The sequence below is a fragment of the Pseudophryne corroboree genome, chromosome 3 (assembly GCF_028390025.1).
Source record: "Pseudophryne corroboree isolate aPseCor3 chromosome 3, aPseCor3.hap2, whole genome shotgun sequence".
Lineage (NCBI taxonomy): Eukaryota > Metazoa > Chordata > Amphibia > Anura > Myobatrachidae > Pseudophryne > Pseudophryne corroboree.
The window spans coordinates 622,795,638-622,819,388 of NC_086446.1; positions in this window are offsets into that span (position 1 = coordinate 622,795,638).

Genomic DNA, 23,751 nt, shown 5'->3' on the forward strand with positions numbered 1-23,751 from the left:
TATTTTCGCTTTGCAGGAGTGCGAACGCCTGTGCAGCAGAGCGCCAACACATTTTGTGCAAAACAAGACTAGCCCTGTAGTTACTTATCCTGTGCGATGATTGCTGCGACGAGTGACATGGTAATGATGTCAGATACCCGCCCAGCAAACGCCTGGCCACGCCTGCGTTTTTCCAACCACTCCCAGAAAACGGTCAGTTGACACCCAGAAATTCCCCCTTCCTGTCAATCTCCTTGATTTCGGCTGTACAATTGGAATCGTCACTAGAACCAGTGCAAAGCCACAAAGGACTTCATACCCGTACGACGTGCGTACGCATTGCGGTGCATACGCATGTGCAGATTAGCCTTTTTTTTACTGATTGCTACGCAGCGAACAACGGCAGCTAGCGATCGACTCAGAATGACCCCCTATGTCCTTTAACAGAGATGCGATCAGCATCCCAGCTGTTGGAATCCCAGCACCACTCAAGAGACCGGGCACGGATCACGGACAGCCGACATCCTGAAGGTGAGTACGGGCTTCACGATTAGGCTTAGGGCCCGGGGAAAGGGGGTGGGTTGGAGAGTTAGGGTAAGGCAGTAGGGGCTGGGGGTGGTTAGCCATAGCTGCCATCTCCCGAGTGTTAGGTAGAAATACACACTCTGAAGTTAAGATCTTCATTGGTGGGATGCCGCTGTTGGTTATGTGAACGCCAGCATCCCTACTGCCAGGATTTCATATGTATTTCCTTGAAGATAGTGGGGCAAATCAAATTGTTTCTTCCATGATCATAAGTAATGGGTGCCCAACAAAGCTACTCAATTGTAATGCAAGTAGAAGTGAGTGCCGCTGGCGCCCATTACTTATCATGCCCAAAAGCACAGGGTTTTGCTGCGTAAAGCGGCTAAACGTGACTAAACTATTGGGCATGCTGCCAAAACAGCAGTTTGGGTGCTCCAACAGCCGACTTTTGTAGATTTCTGCTCACCACCTGAAGAGGATGAGTGCAGAAATCATACAGTCAGATGCCCATAACTTAAAGACGCAAATAAAACCAACTGAACTCCCCCCGGTGACTCTCTCCTTTGTTTCTCTCTCTCTCTCTCTCTCTCCTGTCTGTTTCTTGATATATATGTGTATATATACATATATACATATATATATATATGTAGGGTCAAAGCAATGTGCGGCACTCAGGATTGTAGAAACAAATGATCACCACTGGCTGTCCAATCAACGTTTCAATTTTACTTGAAAATTGTCATCAGGATAGATTACAACAATGAAAAAAGCTTACCTTATATCCCTTCCACCAGAGTGAAGTGTGCATCGCCCGTCCGGCGGGGTCCCGCTCGGTCGCTGCGGCGCTGAGTGATGACGTCATCGCGCATTGCGCGGTGTACGTCAGTGAGCCCGTCACCAAGGAAACCCGTTGTGTCACTCCTGATGTAAACAAAGCAGCATGTGTAACAGAGCTGCTGTGATAAATATGGAGAGCAAGCACGCAAATACATACAAATGTGATTAGAGAGTAGGGAGATGTAGTAGATTCCAAGAGTAAGATTGGAAGTGATAGATTGTTCTGCAGCTACTGTAACCATTAATGCTGTATTGCATTGCCTGTGTGGGACCTAGACTATGGTCCACCTGATTACAAGGGCAAACATATTTATGGAATTACTGTGATCATGAGTATGTGTTATAATCGTAAATGTTGCAATATGTCATAGGTATACAATCCGCTTCGCCATGCCAACTATTGTTGGGGCGCTGTACTTTGCATATACATGTATATAAATGGTGAAAAAATGGCTGAAATTCTGGGGGGGGGGGGGGAAAGGGGGGGAAAATGGGAAGAGAAAAGGTGTGTAGCCTATGAATATGGATCGGGCTAATATTGATGTCTAACTATGGAGTGTGTTGCAAACTGGAGAAAAAAAGGAGAAAAAAGAGAGAAGAAGATGAATAAAGGAACCCAAGGTGAAGAGAAAATCAAAGGTGATGGAAACATGATATTAGTCAAGGTATATAGAGATACTAAATGACATTTTGGACTATTTTAGAAAAAACAAGCTAATGGTAAGGATTCATTAAGTCCTCTTGGTGTAATTACATCCAGTTTGTGTATCCACCTAGATTCACATCTTAAGAGGGCTTTGTGTCTATCTCCACCTCTGACATTGGTGGGTATATGGTCTATCATGCGGTATCGTAGGCTTGCTAGAGAGTGTTTAAAGGTCGCAAAGTGGCGTGCCACTGGCTGCTCGCTCTTCCCTTTAGCTAAGGCCAATCTTATGGCCGATCTGTGGGCAGTCATTCTCTCTTTAAACTTCCTCTTTGTCTTGCCAATGTAGGTTAAGCCACAAGGGCAAATAATTTGGTAAACCACGAAAGTAGATTCACATGTTAGATGATGTTGAATGGATATTTTATGGCCCTGATGCGGATGGAAAAAGGTGTCACCAGGAATGAGATATTGGCACGTTGTACACGAACACCTGAAGCAGCCCCGTTTGCGGGCTGTGAACATAGTTGGTCTCTCAATTTTGGTTTTAGATGAAATGTCCGTTTTGACTAATATGTCTCTGAGGTTTCTTGATCGTCGGTAACATGGCATAATGCTGGTATTCTGAAGGTTTAATTTATTATCAGTTTGAATAAGGTGCCAATGATTTTTGGTGATTTTATTCGTTTCCTCAGAGGCAATGTTGTAGGTGCTTGTCCAAATTAATTTAGATGGTATGGTTTCCTTAGCCTTCTTCTGTAATAATGTGTTCCTGCCCATCGATAGTATTCTGAGTTTGGTCTCATGTAGTTGTTTGGAGTCATATCCCCGCAATATGAACCGGTTAATTAGATCATCAATTTGGGCTGCTGCTCTTTTTTCATCTGAATTGATTCTGTGAATCCTGATCATTTGTGAATATGGAAGACCCAGCTTGAGTCCTTTTGGGTGACAGCTCGCGTTGTGCAAGAAGGTGTTCCTGTCTGTTGGTTTAGAGAACACCGTGGTGTTAATGCTTGCATTTTCAACAGAAAACTTAACATCTAAGAAATCTATGCTATGTAGGTCCATTTTATAAACCAATTTCACAGGACTAGGGGATGCATTGTGAGCGTCCAGTATGTTCTGCAGTGTTGCTTGCGGGCCCTTCCATATGATAAATAGATCATCTATAAATCTCTTATATAGAATGATGTTAGATGAAATATTGACGTCAGAGAAGAAGATGTCCTGTTCTGCATCAAACATATATATGTTTGCATATGTGGGTGCCACGGCCGATCCCATGGCACACCCCCTTAGTTGCAGATAGAACGCGTTGTCAAACAGGAAAAAATTCTTCGTTAATACGAGTTCCAAGAGATTAATCAGAATTTCACTGTGTGCAGGGTCAACCTTGAGCTCATTCAGCAATACCTTTTTAACTGCTTGGAGGCCCTCAGGGTGTGGGATAATTGTATACAGGCTGGTGACGTCAGCTGTTACCAGCCAAGTGCCCGGAGGGATAGGTCCTAGTTCACCTATTTGATTGAGCAAAGTTGTTGTGTCCATAAGAGTATGGGAATGTTGTTGTACATACGGTTGCAATATAGAATCCAGCAGTACTGAGGTGGGTTGAAATAGTGAACCCCGAGCCGAAATAATCGGTCGTCCTGGGGGGGGATTGACCCCTTATGAATCTTAGGGACTGTGTGATCCCTGCATCACAGGCCCTCAGTAATGCTTTTTTAAGCTCTTTCAAGAATACTGACGTTGGATTACCATTGAGCTTAGTATACACACCCGGTTCCTCCAGCTGATGGTGAATTTCTGCCCGGTAGTCTAAGATATCTTGCAGGACGATCGCTCCGCCCTTATCTGCCGGACGGATGATCAATTGCATATTGCTTGATAGATTATGAAGGGCCTCCAGTTCAGACTTTGATAGATTGTGTTTGACTAACTTATTTGTAGCTGTTAGCTGTTGTGATTCAAGATCCACTAAACGCATATAGGTCTTGATGCTGGCGTTATTCGATAGTGGGTCAAAGGTGGAAGGTGGTTTGAATTGCATCAATTTTGTAGGTATTGTACTGGAATTTCAATTTGTGATGGAGTTGTGATGGAGTTGATTTTTCGCAACTTGCCATTCTAATTCATCAAATGGAGCCATTTGATGAATTAGAATGGCAAGTTGCGAAAAATCAACTCCATCGCAAATTGAAATTGAATGAATACTTTGCGGAGATATCCACGCAAAATCCCAGTACAATACCTACAAAATTGATGCAATTCAAAGACCACCTTCCACCTTTGACCCACTATCGAATAACGCCAGCATCAAGACCTATATGCGTTTAGTGGATCTTGAATCACAACAGCTAACAGCTACAAATAAGGTAGTCAAACACAATCTATCAAAGTCTGAACTGGAGGCCCTTCATAATCTATCAAGCAATACGCAATTGATCATCCGTCCGGCAGATAAGGGCGGAGCGATCGTCCTGCAAGATATCTCAGACTACCGGGCAGAAATTCACCATCAGCTGGAGGAACCGGGTGTGTATACTAAGCTCAACGGTAATCCAACGTCAGTATTCTTGAAAGAGCTTAAAGAAGCATTACTGAGGGCCTGTGATGCAGGGATCATCACAGAAGAGATTATGAAATTGTTACTTCCAGAACACCCAGTGGTCCCCATTTTATACACAGTCCCTAAGATTCATAAGGGGGTCAATCCCGCCCCAGGACGACCGATTATTTCGGCTCGGGGTTCACTATTTCAACCCACCTCAGTACTGCTGGATTCTATATTGCAACCGTATGTACAACAACATTCCCATACTCTTATGGACACAACAACTTTGCTCAATCAAATAGGTGAACTAGGACCTATCCCTCCGGGCACTTGGCTGATAACAGCTGACGTCACCAGCCTGTATACAATTATCCCACACCCTGAGGGCCTCCAAGCAGTTAAAAAGGTATTGCTGAATGAGCTCAAGGTTGACCCTGCACACAGTGAAATTCTGATTCATCTCTTGGAACTCGTATTAACGAAGAATTTTTTCCTGTTTGACAACGCGTTCTATCTGCAACTAAGGGGGTGTGCCATGGGATCGGCCGTGGCACCCACATATGCAAACATATATATGTTTGATGTAGAACAGGACATCTTCTTCTCTGACGTCAATATTTCATCTAACATTCTATATAAGAGATTTATAGATGATCTATTTATCATATGGAAGGGCCCGCAAGCAACACTGCAGAACATACTGGACGCTCACAATGCATCCCCTAGTCCTGTGAAATTGGTTTATAAAATGGACCTACATAGCATAGATTTCTTAGATGTTAAGATTTCTATTGAAAATGCAAGCATTAACACCACGGTGTTCTCTAAACCAACAGACAGGAACACCTTCTTGCACAACGCGAGCTGTCACCCAAAAGGACTCAAGCTGGGTCTTCCATATTCACAAATGATCAGGATTCACAGAATCAATTCAGATGAAAAAAGAGCAGCAGCCCAAATTGATGATCTAATTAACCGGTTCATATTGCGGGGATATGACTCCAAACAACTACATGAGACCAAACTCAGAGTACTATCGATGAGCAGGAACACATTATTACAGAAGAAGGCTAAGGAAACCATACCATCTAAATTAATTTGGACAAGCACCTACAACATTGCCTCTGAGGAAACGAATAAAATCACCAAAAAACATTGGCACCTTATTCAAAGTGATAATAAATTAAACCTTCAGAATACCAGCATTATGCCATGTTACCGACGATCAAGAAACCTCAGAGACATATTAGTCAAAACGGACATTTCATCTAAAACCAAAATTGAGAGACCAACTATGTTCAAAGCCCGCAAACGGGGCTGCTTCTGGTGTTCGTGTACAACGTGCCAATATCTCATTCCTGGTGACACCTTTTTCCATCCGCATCAGGGCCATAAAATATCCATTCAACATCATCTAACATGTGAATCTACTTTCGTGGTTTACCAAATTATTTGCCCTTGTGGCTTAACCTACATTGGCAAGACAAAGAGGAAGTTTAAAGAGAGAATGACTGCCCACAGATCGGCCATAAGATTGGCCTTAGCTAAAGGGAAGAGCGAGCAGCCAGTGGCACGCCACTTTGCGACCTTTAAACACTCTCTAGCAAGCCTATGATACCGCATGATAGACCATATACCCACCAATGTCAGAGGTGGAGATAGACACAAAGCCCTCTTAAGATGTGAATCTAGGTGGATACACAAACTGGATGTAATTACACCAAGAGGACTTAATGAATCCTTACCATTAGCTTGTTTTTTCTAAAATAGTCCAAAATGTCATTTAGTATCTCTATATACCTTGACTAATATCATGTTTCCATCACCTTTGATTTTCTCTTCACCTTGGGTTCCTGTTATGAACCACAGGTAGTGGTTCATTTCTATTTTATGTTTATTTAGTTGTCTTGCATGCCAGGATTTCCCATTGCTCTGTTTTAGATTACTCTTGTCTGCTGCCGCTGGTGAGTCTGTGCAATTGCAGCTTGTTCCCATGTGTTCAGCCTCATCTGGCTGCTAATTGCATCTTGTCAGCTTGGAGTCCTGCAATAGGCCAGCTGCACTGGATTATTAATTAGGCCTCTCTGTTATATGCTGGCTGATTGCAGTTCGCAGATGCTGGTGATATTTCTGGGTTTTCAGTCTGCTTGAGTTCTGAGCTTGGTTCCTGCTAGTTCCTGAGCTTCCTGAATGCTGAATCTGTTTGCTGAAAGTGTTTCCAGTCCTGCTGTATCCGGTCGTTCCTGTTCTCAGTTGTCCTGTACTCGGAAGTCGTCATCTGTTCCTGGAGTCCTGACTGAGCACCTTTGAACATCCAGTGGTGTTCGTGAGTCATGGCGTAGCCGTGTGTTGCGGCTTGGGCCGCTTAATTATTTATCTTTTATTATTTGTGTTCCGGAGCTTTTGCGGAGGATTCCGCTCCCACAGATCCACTCTGGTATCCAGCGGTGCTGGGTAGGAGTAGGGACTAGTGGATTTTGATTGTCCTTTTCCCTGGCGGGTTACCGCACATACCTCAGGTTTAGTCAGTTAGCTTGTAGCCCCTGGCCTGGTTGTTTAGTCAGAGGGCCCCTTGTTATCACCCTGTCTCGGATTTCCCTTTGTCTCCCATTAAGACCTGAGGGGGCATCGGAGTTGGGCAGACATAATCCGCCCTTCAAACGCGGCTGCCATGGGCTCAAGCAACCATAGTCTCGCAGGGGATTTCTGACCACACGGGCGAGACAACGGAGTTAGGGCGCCAGGGGCTATTCCCTTTCCATTCCCCTTTCCCAGCATTACGTCCTGGTGCTCTGGACTCGCTTCATAACATCTCCCTTGTTCTGAGCACCAGGAACCTAACATTATCACCAGCCATACCACAAAAAAGAAATAAAACTTTTTTTTCTTTTTTGGCCCAGTCCAGTGTCTAGTCTAGAATCCAGTCCGGTGTTTAGAATCCAGTCCGGTGTTTAGAATCCAGTCCGGTGTTTAGAATCCAGTCCGGTGTTTAAAAAAAAAAAAAAAAGTCTTGTTTTGTTTAGCAAAATTTAGTCTTGCCTTGCCTTGTCTTGCCTTGCCTTGTCTTGCCTTGCCTTGTCTTGCCTTGCCTTGTCTTGCCTTGCCTTGTCTTGCCTTGTCTTGTCTTGTCTCGTCTAGTTTTAAATCCTCCTATGTCTACTATGCAAGCCCTGCAGGCATCTCTCGAAGCTCTGAACTCTGTATTCAGTGCTTTGAGACCAGAGCGACTAGAAGTTTTGCAGCAATCCCTAAAGCAACTGCAAAACCTTCTGACTAAAATCTTGCTCATTTTGCCAGAAGTCGTTGAGAGTACATCTATCTCTAAAGAGACTCTTGCTCACAGTATGGTGACAAGAGAATCCTCTGGTCTAATTGAAGAGAAAAGGTTTAAAAGTTTTCTGCGGCCCAGGCTCTCAGAAGAGGAGCGTCTGCGTCGCAGAAACTTAAACTTATGCCTATATTGTGGGGGTTTAGGCCATTATCTGCAGACCTGTGAGTTGCGCAAGCCAAAGTGTGGTGACGAGTCTTGCCCTCTGGCCAAGTTGAGTCATGATACAAGACCTACTCCTGTCTCTACTGTGGCAGAGGCACTTGTCACACAATCCACACAAAAAAGCTCTCTGTCCTATAATTGGGGTCCTTGGGCAAGGGAGCCCCATTATAGATTCAGGAATCAAAAGAGAATGTTTCTCTCCTCTCTTGAGGTTCCTGTGGAAGCGGAGTTGCAAGTCCCTGGAGTGATGCCTGATGCCCAGGTTCCTGGAGTGGTGCCTGATGCCCAGGTTCCTGGAGTGGTGCCCGAAGCCCAGGTTCCTGGAGTGGTGCCCGATGCCCAGGTTCCTGGAGTGGTGCCCGATGCCCAGGTTCCTGGAGTGGTGCCCGATGCCCAGGTTCCTGGAGTGGTGCCCGATGCCCAGGTTCCTGGAGTGGTGCCCGATGCCCAGGGTCCAGGAGTGGTGCCCGTAGCCCAGGGTCCTGGAGTGGTGCCCGTAGCCCAGGGTCCTGGAGTGGTGCCCGTAGCCCAGGGTCCTGGAGTGGTGCCCGATGCCCAGAGTGCTGGAGCGGTACCCGATGCCCAGAGTGCTGGAGCGGTACCCGATGCCCAGAGTGCTGGAGCGGTACCCGATGCCCAGAGTGCTGGAGCGGTACCCGATGCCCAGAGTGCTGGAGCGGTACCCGATGCCCAGAGTGCAGGAGCGGTACCTGATGCCCTAGCTTATAGAGGGACATCAAATATTATAGTTCAGGTGTCCATATCGGAAGGGGTCTCAGAAGCTGTTACCCCAGGTAGGGACTTGAAAAGCGCAACCCTAGAAAGGGTCTCTAAAACCATAGTTCTTGAGGGGAACTCGAGAAGCAAAACCCCAGAAGGGATCTTTGAAGTAATATCCCCAAGTGGGGTCTCGAGAGACGCAGCCCCAAAGAAGGGTCTAGAAGTCGCTTCCCCAGGAAAGAACTTAAGAAGCATAGCATTAGTGGAGGATCTGAACGTTATTGCTTCAGCAAAAGTCCCGGAAGTCATAGTCCCGGGAGAACTTTCGATAATTATTGACTCAGAGAGGGAGGCCGATGGCCCGATCCCAGTCAGGGAGGCCAACGGCCCGGTCCCAGTAAAAGAATCCGAGGTGCTGGCCCCAGCGGGGTTCTCAGAGGCCACTGCCCCAGCGGGGTTCCCGGAGGCCACTGTCCCAGCGGGGTTCCCGGAGGCCACTGTCCCAGCGGGGTTCCCGGAGGCCGCTGCCCCAGCGGGGTTCCCGGAGGCCACTGCCCCAGCGGGGTTCCCGGAGGCCACTGCCCCAGCGGGGTTCCCGGAGGCCACTGCCCCAGCGGGGTCCCCGGAGGCCACTGCCCCAGCGGGGTCCCCGGAGGCCACTGCCCCGGGTGGGGTTCAGAAAGTCACTGCCCCGGGTGGGGTTCAGAAAGTCACTGCCCCGGGTGGGGTTCAGAAAGTCACTGCCCCGGGTGGGGTTCAGAAAGTCACTGCCCCGGGTGGGGTTCAGAAAGTCACTGCCCCGGGTGGGGTTCAGAAAGTCACTGCCCCGGGTGGGGTTCAGAAAGTCTCTGCCCCGGGTGGGGTTCAGAGAGTCTCAGCCTCGAGTAAGGTCAATAGTGACCAGGTCCTAGCAAAGCACTCCAGTCAGTCAGATGAGAAGGAAACAGATCCTGACTCTGATATCTCAACATCCATAACCTTTGATGGGGACTTCGCCCAATTTCTGGCGCTTTTCAAACACTATTACACTATTATGTTGTCTAGACCATTTCTGGGCATCACTTCAGAAAACCTTGGGCTCTATCTGATTTATTCTTTTAGAGGAGAGCCTTCTGAGTGGGCGACCAGTCTAATGAAAGCTGAAGATCCCATTCTTCAGGATCCCCTAGCATTCTATGATGCAATTGTTAAAAGATACGGTTCCAAAGAAATTGGTTCAGGTTCCTCTAAGTCACCCGTCTTGTCTGCTGAGAGTCCACCAAATACTGTAAACTCTGCACAAGAGTCCCAGCCCGATGTTTTGACTGCAGGATGTGCTTTTTTGACTTCTTCTTCTAATAATAGTACTTTACCAGAAAGTTCAGCTCCCAAGGGTAAGAAACCTGTCTCTGATTTGAACGCAGCCTTGCTGGGTGGTACCATCAGTTCAGACAATGTTTGGGGAATTACCTTGGTCAGACCTAAAGAGCTTTGTAAAAAGAAGAAGAAGAAAAAGAAATAATTTTTTGACTCTTGCCTTGATTTAAAAAAAAAAAAAAGAGATTTTTTTTTCTCCTTGTCTTGTGTCCTGTGGCCACCGTTAGGGGGAGGGCACTGTTACAAGTTGTTGCTACAGCTTGTTTTTGTTTTCTTGTCTGTTAGACCAGTGTGTCAGGTTTTTTTTTTTTTTTTTGTATCCCTTGTTCTGGATAGTCTGAATTTTGGGGTCTTTTGACCCCTCCTCAAGGGGGGGGGTAATGTTATGAGCCACGGCTGTGGCTCATTCCTGTTTTGCATTTTTGTTATGTATTTTATGTTATACTTCTGTTTATGTTCCCCGTGGGTGTCATGGGGTGCTCGGAGCTCACCCTTAAGGAGGGGATCCTGTTATGAACCACAGGTAGTGGTTCATTTCTATTTTATGTTTATTTAGTTGTCTTGCATGCCAGGATTTCCCATTGCTCTGTTTTAGATTACTCTTGTCTGCTGCCGCTGGTGAGTCTGTGCAATTGCAGCTTGTTCCCATGTGTTCAGCCTCATCTGGCTGCTAATTGCATCTTGTCAGCTTGGAGTCCTGCAATAGGCCAGCTGCACTGGATTATTAATTAGGCCTCTCTGTTATATGCTGGCTGATTGCAGTTCGCAGATGCTGGTGATATTTCTGGGTTTTCAGTCTGCTTGAGTTCTGAGCTTGGTTCCTGCTAGTTCCTGAGCTTCCTGAATGCTGAATCTGTTTGCTGAAAGTGTTTCCAGTCCTGCTGTATCCGGTCGTTCCTGTTCTCAGTTGTCCTGTACTCGGAAGTCGTCATCTGTTCCTGGAGTCCTGACTGAGCACCTTTGAACATCCAGTGGTGTTCGTGAGTCATGGCGTAGCCGTGTGTTGCGGCTTGTGCCGCTTAATTATTTATCTTTTATTATTTGTGTTCCGGAGCTTTTGCGGAGGATTCCGCTCCCACAGATCCACTCTGGTATCCAGCGGTGCTGGGTAGGAGTAGGGACTAGTGGATTTTGGTTGTCCTTTTCCCTGGCGGGTTACCGCACATACCTCAGGTTTAGTCAGTTAGCTTGTAGCCCCTGGCCTGGTTGTTTAGTCAGAGGGCCCCTTGTTATCACCCTGTCTCGGATTTCCCTTTGTCTCCCATTAAGACCTGAGGGGGCATCGGAGTTGGGCAGACATAATCCGCCCTTCAAACGCGGCTGCCATGGGCTCAAGCAACCATAGTCTCGCAGGGGATTTCTGACCACACGGGCGAGACAACGGAGTTAGGGCGCCAGGGGCTATTCCCTTTCCATTCCCCTTTCCCAGCATTACGTCCTGGTGCTCTGGACTCGCTTCATAACATCTCCCTTGTTCTGAGCACCAGGAACCTAACAGTTCCTTTATTCATCTTCTCTCTTTTTTCTCCTTTTTTTCTCCAGTTTGCAACACACTCCATAGTTAGACATCAATATTAGCCCGATCCATATTCATAGGCTACACACCTCTTCTCTCTTCCCATTTCCCCCCCCTTTCCCCCCCCCCAGAATTTCAGCCATTTTTTCACCATTTATATACATGTATATGCAAAGTACAGCGCCCCAACAATAGTTGGCATGGCGAAGCGGATTGTATACCTATGACATATTGCAACATTTACGATTATAACACATACTCATGATCACAGTAATTCCATAAATATGTTTGCCCTTGTAATCAGGTGGACCATAGTCTAGGTCCCACACAGGCAATGCAATACAGCATTAATGGTTACAGTAGCTGCAGAACAATCTATCACTTCCAATCTTACTCTTGGAATCTACTACATCTTCCTACTCTCTAATCACATTTGTATGTATTTGCGTGCTTGCGCTCCATATTTATCACAGCAGCTCTGTTACACATGCTGCTTTGTTTACATCAGGAGTGACACAACGGGTTTCCTTGGTGACGGGCTCACTGACGTACACCGCGCAATACGCGATGACGTCATCACTCAGCGCCGCAGCGACCGAGCGGGACCCCGCCGGACGGGCGATGCACACTTCACTCTGGTGGAAGGGATATAAGGTAAGCTTTTTTCATTGTTGTAATCTATCCTGATGACAATTTTCAAGTAAAATTGAAACGTTGATTGGACAGCCAGTGGTGATCATTTGTTTCTACAATCCTGAGTGCCGCACATTGCTTTGACCCTATTTGCCATTTTGGAAAGTGAGGGCACCAGGGACCACAGCACAAGTTATTGGAGTGCCGGACCGCTTGCAGCATATATATATATGTATATATAATTTTTTTCAAACATGCATACACACAAATATATACTTAAAAACAGCACTAGTCATGCACCCATACAGTATCAGTAGCCCACACATATACCATGCAGGTCACACCTCCTGCGGTAGCACACAATAGGCCCTTCATACATTTCAGCTCCAGGCCCATGAGGAGCTTACTCTGGCACTGCCCGCAAGGGGCTCATTTGCGCTCGCCCCGCTGGTGGCATGCCAGTGGTCAGGATCCCGGCACTGGTATGCTGGCCGCCGGGATCCCGATCGCCGGCCACTCATACTACACCCTTCCCTTTTTGTATAATCATAATACTTCATTTTTTTTAATTTGTCAATTGAAAGTATTTGTATCACCTTGCAGTGGCTCCCTATGACTCATATTAACATGTTGATGTCACTGATTAATGTGCATTAATCAGACTAAGATAGTACTCCTGTTGCACCCGTACAATTCCCTGTGTGGGTGGGTGTAGTATGAGTACCATTTACCCCTACTAAGTTAATCAAGTAAGCTACTGTAAATTTGATGGTTTAAACGCACACATTACTTATATTTATACAAGAGATGTGTAAGAAGGGAACACTTAGTCATTTTAAATCACCACTTAATAGGGAACAAATAAACAATATTTTGCGTATTCACACTAAATTATTTCAACTAGAGATGTGCACTTGAAATTTTTCGGGTTTTGTGTTTTGGTTTTGGGTTCGGTTCCGCGGCCGTGTTTTGGGTTCGACCGCGTTTTGGCAAAACCTCACCGAATTTTTTTTGTCGGATTCGGGTGTGTTTTGGATTCGGGTGTTTTTTTCAAAAAACCCTAAAAAACAGCTTAAATCATAGAATTTGGGGGTCATTTTGATCCCAAAGTATTATTAACCTCAATAACCATAATTTCCACTCATTTTCAGTCTATTCTGAACACCTCACACCTCACAATATTATTTTTAGTCCTAAAATTTGCACCGAGGTCGCTGGATGACTAAGCTAAGCGACCCTAGTGGCCGACACAAACACCTGGCCCATCTAGGAGTGGCACTGCAGTGTCACGCAGGATGGCCCTTCCAAAAAACACTCCCCAAACAGCATATGACGCAAAGAAGAAAAAAAGAGGCGCAATGAGGTAGCTGTGTGAGTAAGCTAAGCGACCCTAGTGGCCGACACAAACACCTGGCCCATCTAGGAGTGGCACTGCAGTGTCACGCAGGATGGCCCTTCCAAAAAACACTCCCCAAACAGCACATGACGCAAAGAAGAAAAAAAGAGGCGCAATGAGGTAGCTGTGTGAGTAAGCTAAGCGACCCTAGTGGCCGACACAAACACCTGGCCCATCTAGGAGTGGCACTGCAGTGTCACGCAGGATGGCCCTTCCAAAAAACACTCCCCAAACAGCACATGACGCAAAGAAGAAAAAAAGAGGCGCAATGAGGTAGCTGTGTGAGTAAGCTAAGCGACCCTAGTGGCCGACACAAACACCTGGCCCATCTAGGAGTGGCACTGCAGTGTCACGCAGGATGGCCCTTCCAAAAAACACTCCCCAAACAGCACATGACGCAAAGAAGAAAAAAAGAGGCGCAATGAGGTAGCTGTGTGAGTAAGCTAAGCGACCCTAGTGGCCGACACAAACACCTGGCCCATCTAGGAGTGGCACTGCAGTGTCACGCAGGATGGCCCTTCCAAAAAACACTCCCCAAACAGCACATGACGCAAAGAAAAATGAAAGAAAAAAGAGGTGCAAGATGGAATTGTCCTTGGGCCCTCCCACTCACCCTTATGTTGTATAAACAGGACATGCACACTTTAACCAACCCATCATTTCAGTGACAGGGTCTGCCACACGACTGTGACTGAAATGACGGGTTGGTTTGGACCCCCACCGAAAAAGAAGCAATTAATCTCTCCTTGCACAAACTGGCTCTACAGAGGCAAGATGTCCACCTCATCATCATCCTCCGATATATCACCATGTACATCCCGCTCCTCACAGATTATCAATTCGTCCCCACTGGAATCCACCATCTCAGCTCCCTGTGTACTTTGTGGAGGCAATTGCTGCTGGTCAATGTCTCCACGGAGGAATTGATTATAATTCATTTTAATGAACATCATCTTCTCCACATTTTCTGGAAGTAACCTCGTACGCCGATTGCTGACAAGGTGAGCAGCGGCACTAAACACTCTTTCGGAGTACACACTTGTGGGAGGGCAACTTAGGTAGAATAAAGCCAGTTTGTGCAAGGGCCTCCAAATTGCCTCTTTTTCCTGCCAGTATAAGTACGGACTGTCTGACGTGCCTACTTGGATGCGGTCACTCATATAATCCTCCACCATTCTTTCAATGGGGAGAGAATCATATGCAGTGACAGTAGACGACATGTCCGTAATCGTTGTCAGGTCCTTCAGTCCGGACCAGATGTCAGCATCAGCAGTCGCTCCAGACTGCCCTGCATCACCGCCAGCGGGTGGGCTCGGAATTCTGAGCCATTTCCTCGCACCCCCAGTTGCGGGAGAATGTGAAGGAGGAGATGTTGACAGGTCGCGTTCCGCTTGACTTGACAATTTTCTCACCAGCAGTTCTTTGAACCCCAGCAGACTTGTGTCTGCCGGAAAGAGAGATCCAAGGTAGGTTTTAAATCTAGGATCGAGCACGGTGGCCAAAATGTAGTGCTCTGATTTCAACAGATTGACCACCCGTGAATCCTTGTTAAGCGAATTAAGGGCTCCATCCACAAGTCCCACATGCCTAGCGGAATCGCTCCCTTTTAGCTCCTCCTTCAATGCCTCCAGCTTCTTCTGCAAAAGCCTGATGAGGGGAATGACCTGACTCAGGCTGGCAGTGTCTGAACTGACTTCACGTGTGGCAAGTTCAAAAGGTTGCAGAACCTTGCACAACGTTGAAATCATTCTCCACTGCGCTTGAGACAGGTACATTCCACCTCCTATATCGTGCTCAATTGTATAGGCTTGAATGGCCTTTTGCTGCTCCTCCAACCTCTGAAGCATATATAGGGTTGAATTCCACCTCGTTACCACTTCTTGCTTCAGATGATGGCAGGGCAGGTTCAGGCGTTTTTGGTGGTGCTCCAGTCTTCTGTACGTGGTGCCTGTACGCCGAAAGTGTCCCGCAATTCTTCTGGCCACCGACAGCATCTCTTGCACGCCCCTGTCGTTTTTTAAAAAATTCTGCATCACCAAATTCAAGGTATGTGCAAAACATGGAACGTGCTGGAATTTGCCCATATTTAATGCACACACAATATTGCTGGCGTTGTCCGATGCCACAAATCCACAGGAGAGTCCAATTGGGGTAAGCCATTCCGCGATGATCTTCCTCAGTTGCCGTAAGAGGTTTTCAGCTGTGTGCGTATTCTGGAAACCGGTGATACAAAGCGTAGCCTGCCTAGGAAAGAGTTGGCGTTTGCGAGATGCTGCTACTGGTGCCGCCGCTGCTGTTCTTGCGGCGGGAGTCCATACATCTACCCAGTGGGCTGTCACAGTCATATAGTCCTGACCCTGCCCTGCTCCACTTGTCCACATGTCCGTGGTTAAGTGGACATTGGGTACAGCTGCATTTTTTAGGACACTGGTGAGTCTTTTTCTGACGTCCGTGTACATTCTCGGTATCGCCTGCCTAGAGAAGTGGAACCTAGATGGTATTTGGTAACGGGGGCACACTACCTCAAGAAATTGTCTAGTTCCCTGTGAACTAACGGCGGATACCGGACGCACGTCTAACACCAACATAGTTGTCAAGGCCTCAGTTATCCGCTTTGCAACAGGATGACTGCTGTGATATTTCATCTTCCTCGCAAAGGACTGTTGGACAGTCAATTGCTTGGTGGAAGTAGTAAAAGTGGGCTTACGACTTCCCCTCTGGGATGACCATCGACTCCCAGCAGCAACAACAGCAGCGCCAGCAGCAGTAGGCGTTACACGCAAGGATGCATCGGAGGAATCCCAGGCAGGAGAGGACTCGTCAGAATTGCCAGTGACATGGCCTGCAGGACTATTGGCATTCCTGGGGAAGGAGGAAATTGACACTGAGGGAGTTGGTGGGGTGGTTTGCGTGAGCTTGGTTACAAGAGGAAGGGATTTACTGGTCAGTGGACTGCTTCCGCTGTCGCCCAAAGTTTTTGAACTTGTCACTGACTTATGATGAATGCGCTGCAGGTGACGTATAAGGGAGGATGTTCCGAGGTGGTTAACGTCCTTACCCCTACTTATTACAGCTTGACAAAGGCAACACACGGCTTGACAAATGTTGTCCGCATTTCTGTTGAAATACTTCCACACCGAAGAGCTGATTTTTTTGGTATTTTCACCAGGCATGTCAACGGCCATATTCCTCCCACGGACAACAGGTGTCTCCCCTGGTGCCTGACTTAAACAAACCACCTCACCATCAGAATCCTCCTTGTCAATTTCCTCCCCAGCGCCAGCAACACCCATATCCTCCTCATCCTGGTGTACTTCAACACTGACATCTTCAATCTGACTATCAGGAACTGGACTGCGGGAGCTCCTTCCAGCACTTGCAGGGGGCGTGCAAATGGTGGAAGGCGCATGCTCTTCACGTCCAGTGTTGGGAAGGTCAGGCATCGCAACCGACACAATTGGACTCTCCTTGTGGATTTGGGATTTCGAAGAACGCACAGTTCTTTGCGGTGCTTTTGCCAGCTTGAGTCTTTTCATTTTTCTAGCGAGAGGCTGAGTGCTTCCATCCTCATGTGAAGCTGAACCACTAGCCATGAACATAGGCCAGGGCCTCAGCCGTTCCTTGCCACTCCGTGTGGTAAATGGCATATTGGCAAGTTTACGCTTCTCCTCCGACAATTTTATTTTAGATTTTTGAGTCCTTTTTTTACTGATATTTGGTGTTTTGGATTTTACATGCTCTGTACTATGACATTGGGCATCGGCCTTGGCAGACGACGTTGCTGGCATTTCATCGTCTCGGCCATGACTAGTGGCAGCAGCTTCAGCACGAGGTGGAAGTCGATCTTGATCTTTCCCTAATTTTGGAACCTAAACATTTTTGTTCTCCATATTTTAATAGGCACAACTAAAAGGCACCTCAGGTAAACAATTGAGATGGATGGATACTAGTATACTTATGGATGGACGAGCGACTGCTGACACAGAGGTAGCTACAGCCGTGGACTACCGTACTGTGTCTGCTGCTAATATAGACTGGATGATAATGAGATAAAATTAAAATATATATATATATCACACTAGTACTGCAGCCGGACAGGTATATATTATGTAATGACGGACCTGCTGGACACTGTCTGTCAGACTCAGCACTGCAGACTCCTAAAGTAAGCTACTAGTATCAAGAAGATAGAAAAAATAAATAAACCACGGGTAGGTGGTATACAATTATGGATGGACGAGCGACTGCCGACACAGAGGTAGCTACAGCCGTGGACTACCGTACTGTGTCTGCTGCTAATATAGACTGGATGATAATGAGATAAAATTAAAAAATTTATATATCACAGTAGTACTGCAGCCGGACAGGTATATATTGTGTAATGACGGACCTGCTGGACACTGTCTGTCAGCACTGCAGACTCCTAAAGTAAGCTACTAGTATCAAGAAGATAGAAAAAAAAAAACCACAGGTAGGTGGTATACAATTATGGATGGACGAGCGACTGCCGACACAGAGGTAGCTACAGCCGTGGTCTACCATACTGTGTCTGCTGCTAATATAGACTGGATGATAATGAGATAAAATTAAAATATATATATATATCACACTAGTACTGCAGCCGGACAGGTATATATTATGTAATGACGGACCTGCTGGACACTGTCTGTCAGACTCAGCACTGCAGACTCCTAAAGTAAGCTACTAGTATCAAGAAGATAGAAAAATAAAAATAAACCACGGGTAGGTGGTATACAATTATGGATGGACGAGCGACTGCCGACACAGAGGTAGCTACAGCCATGGACTACCGTACTGTGTCTGCTGCTAATATAGACTGGATGATAATGAGATAAAATTAAAATATATATATATATATCACACTAGTACTGCAGCCGGACAGGTATATATTATGTAATGACGGACCTGCTGGACACTGTCTGTCAGACTCAGCACTGCAGACTCCTAAAGTAAGCTACTAGTATCAAGAAGATAGAAAAAAAAAATAAACCACGGGTAGGTGGTATACAATTATGGATGGACGAGCGACTGCCGACACAGAGGTAGCTACAGCCGTGGACTACCATACTGTGTCTGCTGCTAATATAGACTGGATGATAATGAGATAAAATTTGAATATATATATATATCACACTAGTACTGCAGCCGGACAGGTATATATTATGTAATGACGGACCTGCTGGACACTGTCTGTCAGCACTGCAGACTCCTAAAGTAAGCTACTAGTATCAAGAAGATAGAAAAAAAAAACCACGGGTAGGTGGTATACAATTATGGATGGACGAGCGACTGCCGACACAGAGGTAGCTACAGCCGTGGACTACCGTACTGTGTCTGCTGCTAATATAGACTGGATGATAATGAGATAAAATTTAAATATATATATATATATCACACTAGTACTGCAGCCGGACAGGTATATATTATGTAATGACGGACCTGCTGGACACTGTCTGTCAGCACTGCAGACTCCTAAAGTAAGCTACTAGTATCAAGAAGATAGAAAAAAAAATAAACCACGGGTAGGTGGTATACAATTATGGATGTACGAGCGACTGCCGACACAGAGGTAGCTACAGCCGTGGACTACCGTACTGTGTCTGCTGCTAATATAGACTGGATGATAATGAGATAAAATTTAAATATATATATATATCACACTAGTACTGCAGCCAGACAGGTATATATTATGTAATGACGGACCTGCTGGACACTGTCTGTCAGACTCAGCACTGCAGACTCCTAAAGTAAGCTACTAGTATCAAGAAGATAGAAAATAAAAATAAACCACGGGTAGGTGGTATACAATTATGGATGGACGAGCGACTGCCGACACAGAGGTAGCTACAGCCGTGGACTACCGTACTGTGTCTGCTGCTAATATAGACTGGATGATAATGAGATAAAATTAAAATATATATATATATATATATATCACACTAGTACTGCAGCCGGACAGGTATATATTATGTAATGACGGACCTGCTGGACACTGTCTGTCAGACTCAGCACTGCAGACTCCTAAAGTAAGCTACTAGTATCAAGAAGATAGAAAAAATAAATAAACCACGGGTAGGTGGTATACAATTATGGATGTACGAGCGACTGCCGACACAGAGGTAGCTACAGCCGTGGACTACCGTACTGTGTCTGCTGCTAATATAGACTGGATGATAATGAGATAAAATTTGAATATATATATATATCACACTAGTACTGCAGCCGGACAGGTATATATTATGTAATGACGGACCTGCTGGACACTGTCTGTCAGCACTGCAGACTCCTAAAGTAAGCTACTAGTATCAAGAAGATAGAAAAAAAAAAACCACGGGTAGGTGGTATACAATTATGGATGGACGAGCGACTGCCGACACAGAGGTAGCTACAGCCGTGGACTACCGTACTGTGTCTGCTGCTAATATAGACTGGATGATAATGAGATAAAATTTAAATATATATATATATATCACACTAGTACTGCAGCCGGACAGGTATATATTATGTAATGACGGACCTGCTGGACACTGTCTGTCAGACTCAGCACTGCAGACTCCTAAAGTAAGCTACTAGTATCAAGAAGATAGAAAAAAAAATAAACCACGGGTAGGTGGTATACAATTATGGATGGACGAGCGACTGCCGACACAGAGGTAGCTACAGCCGTGGACTACCGTACTGTGTCTGCTGCTAATATAGACTGGATGATAATGAGATAAAATTAAAATATATATATATATATCACACTAGTACTGCAGCCGGACAGGTATATATTATGTAATGACGGACCTGCTGGACACTGTCTGTCAGCACTGCAGACTCCTAAAGTAAGCTACTAGTATCAAGAAGATAGAAAAAAAAATAAACCACGGGTAGGTGGTATACAATTATGGATGGACGAGCGACTGCCGACACAGAGGTAGCTACAGCCGTGGACTACCGTACTGTGTCTGCTGCTAATATAGACTGGATGATAATGAGATATAATTAAAATATATATATATATCACACTAGTACTGCAGCCGGACAGGTATATATTATGTAATGACGGACCTGCTGGACACTGTCTGTCAGACTCAGCACTGCAGACTCCTAAAGTAAGCTACTAGTATCAAGAAGATAGAAAATAAAAATAAACCACGGGTAGGTGGTATACAATTATGGATGGACCAGCGACTGCCGACACATAGGTAGCTACAGCCGTGGACTACCGTACTGTGTCTGCTGCTAATATAGACTGGATGATAATGAGATAAAATTTTAATATATATATATATCACACTAGTACTGCAGCCGGACAGGTATATATTATGTAATGACGGACCTGCTGGACACTGTCTGTCAGTACTGCAGACTCCTAAAGTAAGCTACTAGTATCAAGAAGATAGAAAAAAAAAATAAACCACGGGTAGGTGGTATACAATTATGGATGGACGAGCGACTGCCGACACAGAGGTAGCTACAGCCGTGGACTACCGTACTGTGTCTGCTGCTAGTATATACTGGATGATAATGAGATAAAATTTGAATATATATATATATATCACACTAGTACTGCAGCCGGACAGGTATATATTATGTAATGACGGACCTGCTGGACACTGTCTGTCAGCACTGCAGACTCCTAAAGTAAGCTACTAGTATCAAGAAGATAGAAAAAAAAAAACACGGGTAGGTGGTATACAATTATGGATGGACGAGCGACTGCCGACACAGAGGTAGCTACAGCCGTGGACTACCGTACTGTGTCTGCTGCTAATATAGACTGGATGATAATGAGATAAAATTTAAATATATATATATATCACACTAGTACTGCAGCCGGACAGGTATATATTATGTAATGACGGACCTGCTGGACACTGTCTGTCAGACTCAGCACTGCAGACTCCTAAAGTAAGCTACTAGTATCAAGAAGATAGAAAAAAAAAATAAACCACGGGTAGGTGGTATACAATTATGGATGGACGAGCGACTGCCGACACAGAGGTAGCTACAGCCGTGGACTACCGTACTGTGTCTGCTGCTAATATAGACTGGATGATAATGAGATAAAATTAAAATATATATATATATATATCACACTAGTACTGCAGCCGGACAGGTATATATTATGTAATGACGGACCTGCTGGACACTGTCTGTCAGCACTGCAGACTCCTAAAGTAAGCTACTAGTATCAAGAAGATAGAAAAAAAAATAAACCACGGGTAGGTGGTATACAATTATGGATGGACGAGCGACTGCCGACACAGAGGTAGCTACAGCCGTGGACTACCGTACTGTGTCTGCTGCTAAAATAGACTGGATGATAATGAGATAAAATTAAAATATATATATATATATCACACTAGTACTGCAGCCGGACAGGTATATATTATGTAATGACGGACCTGCTGGACACTGTCTGTCAGACTCAGCACTGCAGACTCCTAAAGTAAGCTACTAGTATCAAGAAGATAGAAAATAAAAATAAACCACGGGTAGGTGGTATACAATTATGGATGGACGAGCGACTGCCGACACAGAGGGAGCTACAGCCGTGGACTACCGTACTGTGTCTGCTGCTAATATAGACTGGATGATAATGAGATAAAATTTAAATATATATATATATCACACTAGTACTGCAGCCGGACAGGTATATATTATGTAATGACGGACCTGCTGGACACTGTCTGTCAGCACTGCAGACTCCTAAAGTAAGCTACTAGTATCAAGAAAATAGAAAGAAAAAAAACCACGGGTAGGTGGTATACAATTATGGATGGACGAGCGACTGCCGACACAGAGGTAGCTACAGCCGTGGACTACCGTACTGTGTCTGCAGCTAATATAGACTGGATGATAATGAGATAAAATTAAAATATATATATATATATCACACTAGTACTGCAGCCGGACAGGTATATATTAATGACGGACCTGCTGGACACTGTCTGTCAGACTCAGCACTGCAGACTCCTAAAGTAAGCTACTAGTATCAAGAAGATAGAAAAAAAAAAAAACACGGGTAGGTGGTATTAAATTATGGATGGACGAGCGACTGCCGACACAGAGGTAGCTACAGCCATGGACTACCGTACTGTGTCTGCTGCTAATATAGACTGGATGATAATGAGATAAAATTAAAATATATATATATATATCACACTAGTACTGCAGCCGGACAGGTATATATTATGTAATGACGGACCTGCTGGACACTGTCTGTCAGCACTGCAGACTCCTAAAGTAAGCTACTAGTCTCAAGAAGATAGAAAAAATAAATAAACCACGGGTAGGTGGTATACAATTATGGATGGACGAGCGACTGCCGACACAGAGGTAGCTACAGCCGTGGACTACCGTACTGTGTCTGCTGCTAATATAGACTGGATGATAATGAGATAAAATTTGAATATATATATATATATCACACTAGTACTGCAGCCGGACAGGTATATATTATGTAATGACGGACCTGCTGGACACTGTCTGTCAGCACTGCAGACTCCTAAAGTAAGCTACTAGTATCAAGAAGATAGAAAAAAAAAACCACGGGTAGGTGGTATACAATTATGGATGGACGAGCGACTGCCGACACAGAGGTAGCTACAGCTGTGGACTACCGTACTGTGTCTGCTGCTAATATAGACTGGATGATAATGAGATAAAATTTAAATATATAAATATATATATATATCACACTAGTACTGCAGCCGGACAGGTATATATTATGTAATGACGGACCTGCTGGACACTGTCTGTCAGACTCAGCACTGCAGACTCCTAAAGTAAGCTACTAGTATCAAGAAGATAGAAAAAAAAATAAACCACGGGTAGGTGGTATACAATTATGGATGGACGAGCGACTGCCGACACAGAGGTAGCTACAGCCGTGGACTACCGTACTGTGTCTGCTGCTAACATAGACTGGATGATAATGAGATAAAATTAAAATATATATATATATATATCACACTAGTACTGCAGCCGGACAGGTATATATTATGTAATGACGGACCTGCTGGACACTGTCTGTCAGCACTGCAGACTCCTAAAGTAAGCTACTAGTATCAAGAAGATAGAA